Here is a 7315-nt window from a genome sequence, read left to right on the forward strand (position 1 = left end):
GCATTGTGCAGGCAAAATCTTAGTCCAGACCACTGAAGGTATTGGGTGGTTCTGTTGTAGGCTTACTCAGCAGTGTTTTGGTGATTTGAAAAAGGCTATGGATAGAATGGGCTGAGTTCATGAGTTGGGTAGATACACAGGTTTACTGAAGGTGTGTTTGCAGGCAGTAGCTACAGCTCTTTATACAAACTGTTTAAACTTGGCTTTTATAAGCAAATTTGACAAGCGGTAAGAGCTAGGAAGGAACTACTAATTAATTATGGGTCTGGTTCTTCCTCTTGTTTGGTGAACATCACCCTTCAAAGATGGTATATTCAGTTCCTCCGAGTTCAGATTACATCTTTCAGAGTGATGGCTCATAGTCTGTGTGATTCTCAAGCCCATGTAATAATGTATTTCACTTATCCTCCACACAAATGGCTACATATTATTTCCATTACTTTGTTCAGCTATTTGTAGGTTTATAAAACCTTTAAAAGTTGACACATGTTTTTTTTTTTTTTTTTTTATTTTGATCACTTGATTAACTAAACTGCTCTCTTGAGCTCTGTGAATTAGAATGCATATACCAACCTCTTCACTCACTTTAATTTTTTGTTTTTCTTAAAGTGAGTAGAGTAGGTTGATCATTCTCCTTCAAGAATACCATGCTCTAGAATTGTGAGAGCACCCATTGGGTACTTGGGAAGGTGTCCTACGGACCTCTAACTAAAGCATGGGATTGCTTGTGTAGATACCACCACAGATGTCTTGTGTGAAGTGAAAGGAAATAATGGCAGTGTAGGTAGTGAACTACCACTCCTAGGTCTTATGACTCTGAGTTTGTAATTGAACTGCAGCTCCTGTGTCTTTATGAATGACTCACCCTGCTTTTTTAATCCATATATTCAGCATGGACCTCGAAGGAGCCTTGCATTCCTCTGGAAACTGCAGCAAAAGTCCTGATGTTGCAGATGCTTTTAAGAGTGTTGAAGTGAAATCACTGAGGTCTCTGATATGCAGCAAGTTATCACATGCATACGTATATATACGTGGATTTTGCCAAAAAGGGTGTAATTCATACTTCTGAAGAAGTTTATAAACAAACAGGAATTAAAATATAATTGAGTTGGTATTTTAGGCTTAATCCAGTACTGTGGTTTCTGCACCCTCAAGAGTCTGTGGCTTGCTGTGAATTTATTTTTCAAAAGACTGTAAATTCTTCACTGAGAAGTCTTATACACTGATCCTTGAGTTCAGTGTGGTAATGTTTTTGACTCGGATTGTTTGCCCTGCTACTAGTGTGACAGTTAGTAGAACTCACCAGTTATCTCAAAGCTAATTTGTAGGATGACTTTTGCTTGAGCTAAGAGTCTTTGCCAGTGTTGCTGTAGTTTGTTTTGCAGTGAGGAGACTTTCTTATTCAGTGTCCTTAATGTGCTCTGTGCTTTTGAGATTATTTTGATAGACTAGTAACATGTATTTTTAAGCTGGAATTTTTTTCCCTACGTGCCTGAATAAACTTTGATGCATACCTGACGTTGTATACTTACCTATAAAATTAAGTTATAGAACTTAAGTGAAGAAATGTTCCAGGATGTACTTCATATATAAATGTAACAAGATTAATGTATATATTCACTTCATATATTTACATTTATCTATTGTGTATATATATATATATTCACTTTTTGTATGTTGAGGCCTGTTTAAAAAAAAAAAACCCAACAAACATATTAAAAGTTACCTGTGGTTCCAGGAACATATGCATACTGTTCTGCTTTTATTTCTCGTGTTTAAGGGCAACTTACTACTTTTGCAGTAGAAATTCAGGGTTTTGTATCTTCTGCCATATTCCCCTGAGACAGGCAGAGCTGTTTGTGTGTTACTGTTAGAAACTAGGGAAATATATTGTGAAGTAAAAAGTTGTTAATCTTCAAATTACACATTCAGCAGTATTAAACCAAATTTTTTATAATATATTTGTGGAAAGCTTGTGGGAAAAGAAGTAGTTGATTCAGTACTAGTTTCAACACTTGTCCTTCAGCACAAAGCATATGTAAGCTACAGGAAAAATAGCTGCTGCTTCTTGTTTACACTGTGAAGGGAAAAGAGCACCAGGGAACACCCAGGATCACCTTAAATACGCAGTGAAACTTAATATGCTTGTTCTTGTGAGTTAGACTTGTATTTGTCATCATCAGTCCCAGAGCAATCATGTGCTCTACCCAGGAGGGAAGTTAGCTGTGCTGTGCCTGAGTTGTCATGTGAAGACAATGGGAGGAAAACAAGAAACCTGGCAGAATTTTGAAGCGGATGAGTTCAGCAGTAGTCCATGTTTACTTATCCATAAACAAAATACCTGGTTTGTTCAGGTGTCCTGCACGTGCTGCTCTCATTGTGTGCTTGTATTTGGCCTAGTAGGGCTGAGGTGTGAGTTGTTTGGACTCCCAAGCTGGGCCCAAAAAAATCCAGTCTTACTAGCTGCCTCCACTGTTACATAAACGCAGTTGCACTCCAGATAATCGTGCAGGTGATGTCACGAGAAGCATTTGCTCCCTGGGAGGGTTCCTGTGGCGTGACTGTTCGTAGCGTGTTGCAGCAGTGTACTTACAACTGGCCACAGCAGCTGGGCGAGGAGGGGGCTGCAGCAGGGCAAGCTGTGGAGCAATCAACTGCTGCCGCTTTTCCCTGCCGTTTGCTCGTTGCTAGACCAACTCTGTTTTAAGGCAGCCAGCCACTGCATTAGAAAAGAATGAGAATTCAAAAAATGCCATTAGTGAAAAAGAAAATTACAGGAGAAGAAGAAAAGAAAAGAATAAAATGATAGGATAATGTGGCCTTTTTCCAGGTAAACACAGGATATTTGTTGCTTAACAACTGGTGGATTGTAGCTTATTTCATGTAAAGTTTGTGTAACAACAACAAAAAAGTATTCCAGGAGAAATGAAGTGGAAGCCTGTGGAACTCAAAGACTGCTGAGAATTCATGTTTCCCTGATACTTGGAAAGGTCTAAAACATTTTCAGATTACATTAAAAGTAAGGTGACTTATTGTAGCATTACTGGTTTAATGCTCCCCATTTAAAAGAAAGCTGTTCCCAGCAATGTGGTAGCCCTGGCTAGGGTTTCTCAAGGTGTTTGGTTAGATTTCACAGGGAACCACCAAAAAATAGAGACATACTAATGTCAACAGATAAAACTAGATGTATGTACAGTAATTCTGTGATATCTGTAATTTCTGATGTTGTCTGAATTGAGCTTTATTAAAATATTTTGATACCTGGTGCCTGCTTTCTGTTTTAGAAGCACATATTCTAATTCTGAACTATGGTGTAATTTTGATATTTCAGATTTTATTCTTCATATTCCAGTGGCAAGTTATATGCCAGGTTTTTGATATTTTAACCATAATAATTAAAAATAAAAACTTTCATGAATAACTCAAAATGCTATTTGTTGAGACCATCAAAGCTAATAGTACCTAACATTTCTTGTAGAATAGTGTTTACAGAAAGCTCATAACTCATTTTACTATAACTGCAGGTGTGTAAATCCTTCAGAAGTGTCTGTAATTGTTCAAAAAAACCCAAACACTGATATGTATCCGTAGAGTTTACATGTTGCATGGGTTGTATGCAGCGTTACATGATCAGTTCTTGCAGTTTTTCTAAAATGTTCTAAGTTCCTATGAATCTCTTTCTCTGGGTACTTCTGGATGCTTAGAACAAAAGTTCATAAAATAGTTGTTCATAGTTCTGCAGGTTTCATTTTAATCTTCTCTTCTTCCCCTCCCCACCTCTTAATTTAATACTCTTTCACCCTGAAAAAGAGCTTGAAAATGACAGATGAATCTGAAGGATTGACAATATTGACATGAATTTTAATTTGAATTTTATTATCTCTTCTGTGATAAAGCATTCTGAAAGTGGATTTTACTTTTGAACGTTTGTGTTTTAAAACTGCTGTTGCAAACTTATGGGAGCTTCATCATCTGTTGTTTGATCAAAAGCAGAAACTTATTTAGTCCAGGAGGATAAACTGTAAATGTTTGTTACTTTTTTTTTGTAGAAATAGCACGAATGCTATTCATCCTACTACTCAGGATATGGTGACAGAAACTCCTAGAAGTTAAGCAAGTGAGGGAGTGTGCAGGAGTGGGTACTGTTTGTTAATTGCCCGATTGTGTGCTGGCACACTTGGACTGGCTTGTGGAGCAGCCTCATATTATTGGCCTGGTTCCTGTGATGTTTTATTTGAATCAGAACCTCTGCCTTGTGTGCTTTTTTCCCCCCTTTTGCCTTCCTCTGTGACATGCATACAGAACTGGCAACTGAGTGGACACACCAGTTTAGTGTAACCCACTTCTCTGTAGGACAGAAATTTTCTTTGCTGGCAACTTAAAGTGGGATGCATTGGTTAACATGGTACCAAAAATTAGAAATGTTACGGGTTCAGCTGATACTTGCTCAGTTCAGTGAACTCTGAACAACTAAAAGTGGTATTCCTGATAAGTGATTTACATCACAGCTACTAATATATAGACGTTGAGGGGTATGGGAAATGAGAATGCATTAAAATGCACAACTGTGTTATACTGATATATTAAAATTTTAATTCAAATACACCTCTGTCTTTTGTTTTAGCATAAAGAGGAAAGGGCAAAATGCAGTGCAAAGAAATCTATGTAGGATTATACTTAAGAGAATTATCTGTACTGTAAAGCCATTCTTACAAAGTAGATCAATCATGTATGTCCTTTTGTTATTGCTCCTGTGTTTTTTACAGGCTTCACCTGAAATTCCAAGTGTTTATCTCTTTTGTGAAGTAAAACTTTTGTTTAAAAAAAAAATGACATCACTCACAGGACATACTGTCCTTTGGTATTAGCCTTTCGTGAATTGTGGTGTTGGACAGATTCACCATTGTCGTTTGGAACTGTCACTGAGTAATATTTAGGTAGAATCTGAGATGCCATCTCAAGTCTGATTCTTCCAACAGGGTTGTTTGCATGCCACCTAATGTACTTGGAATGTTGATAACAGTTGTTTGGTCTGTATTTTCAATACTCTCTTGGATTGTGAAGTACCACAGGTTTTTGGAAAAAAGTTAGCAGTGAATATTTTTGAACTCTTTTCTCAGTGTATGTTCTGTGCCTGTTGGTCGCAGTCATGTTCTTGGATTGCAGGTTGCTTTGTTTGGTAAAGATGTTGTTCGTAGGTTAATACTTCTTGCTGGGAGTGGCACCTGAGTTAGGGTAAGCGTGCATTCTGACCTTTTTGCCTAGGATAAAGGTCAAATTAATTTGATGTATATCTTCTAAAAAATGACCTTGCCATGTGTTAATGTTCTCAAAGCTTTTATGCAGTGTGTGTTGTTTTAGTTCCTGTGGCTTATGCTTTTCAGAGCAATCTTTGATTTAATAATGCAGCTAACCATCTTACATGCATATAGACTTCACAATAGCAACTGTAGAATATTTTTATGTACAATGACACTTTCGTTGGTGTCATACCACCTGAGAAGTAGTAATATTTTGTCTGCAGACATAGATTTTGATGACATAGGAACTTAGTAATTAATTGCAGTTCTTTGACTTGACATTATTTGGAACTGTGTATTTGGAAAAAGTTGTGCCTTTTTTTTTTTCCCCCCTGCACTAGTAATACTCTTCCACACAAAGGCAGGTTTATAGACAGAATCTTCAGCATTATTTTTCTTACAGTAATTATCCTCATCTGAAGCATTTTAATCATTAGGCAGAAAACATGAGAGCTTCAAATTGCTGTTGCAGACTTACCTTCTACTATGAACGTGTGACTGCGTATGCAGTAGAATAAACTTTGTAAATGTATTTCTAGGTTTTTTTTGTTTAAGATATAATTTTTCCCTTATTTGCATGCCTTCCTGGTTTGTGTCTCTATTATTTGAATACAGCGATTTTTGTTGCTTGGGCAGGCATTTGGATTGCTAAGAACAGGGACAGAAAACAATTGATTGGGCTACAGTGTCAATAACAATACTCAGTGACAGTGATAGAATGGTGCTGTTGTTGTGATCAGTGACATACCCTACTAATTAAAAACAGGGTTCTGGTGAATGTAGATGATGAGTCCTCAGATCCTGCTGTGTATTTAGGTATTTCTGGTACCCGTTTGTTAAATAAGAGACTCACTCATCATGTCATAGGTTAAAAAAGGTCATGTATTAAGATATGCATGGTGCTTTGCAAGGGAAGGGAAGGGAATAAGGAAAGGGTGCTTGCTTTTTTTTTTTTTATGAAGGCTTTATTATGCAGGTCTTCTGAATTTGCTTCATATGCATATGGCTGTGGTAAGAAAGTGTGAGGTAGGAGCGAGAGAAGGCAAATAGTGTTCAGAATGTTTGCTTTGTGTGTCTTGTGGAACCTGTAGTTTCAGTATGTGTTATTTTAGCAATTTTTGATAAGGTACTGAGTAAAGGGAGCTGCCTTGGTAATAACCACCTAATCTGCTTTTAGACTTTTATCTCAACAGGTGTAAGGATTTTTCCCTTAGTTCTGCATGGCAGAAGATGCCTGGGTGTGTTTTTTTTTCTTTTGGTGGTACTTAATTAAAAATGCTGCCTTGTTTCTTTCCAGGCTGTCTCTTTGTATCATTTGTAAAAGACTGAGTGAAACTTGATTTATTTGGCCTTATTGCAGTAAGTATTAGTCATCTCGGTGACACACAGTAATAAACTTGCCTGCGTGCAGTAGAAGTACTTTTCCCTTCTGTCTGATTTTATGGATAAACATACACTGTGATGGGAATATTGTAATAGTTTTTGAAAGATTTTGTTATACAGGGGCACGAAAGCAAAGTTAGCTATTGAAACTGGATATAAATGTTCCACTTTACAAATCTTCAGCTGGTCAAATGTTGTGGTATTTTGTGGCTTTTTTTTTGTTGGTTGGTTGGTTTTGTTCTGACTGTTGGAATACTGTGTTTAGTGATGTCTTCTCTGTAGAGATCTGACATGCATCTCCCTGCTAATGCATATAAATTTGTATTAAGATTATCTTGTGTGTATATGTGTGTGGGGTTTTTTTAGGCCAGGACTTGGGTTCAGAGACTTCCCAAGTAATGCTCTTCAGGGGTGCACTTGCACAACTGAAGGTAAATAGGGACAAACAGTGACAAGTTCTAATCAGTTGTGAAAACTTATGAGTAGCTTTTCATAAGAATAAGAACACCTCAATATTTTAAGCAGGCGGATAAAAAAAATTCATCATAGATCCTGCTTCTGTGTTTGTCAAGTGTGTAAAGCCAGAAACAGGCAGTCATGATTGCCCTGCCCCTTGTACATTACTGCTGCGC

This window comes from Merops nubicus, unplaced genomic scaffold, assembly GCF_000691845.1.
Source record: "Merops nubicus isolate BGI_N331 unplaced genomic scaffold, ASM69184v1 scaffold10793, whole genome shotgun sequence".
In the NCBI taxonomy this organism is placed as follows: domain Eukaryota; kingdom Metazoa; phylum Chordata; class Aves; order Coraciiformes; family Meropidae; genus Merops; species Merops nubicus.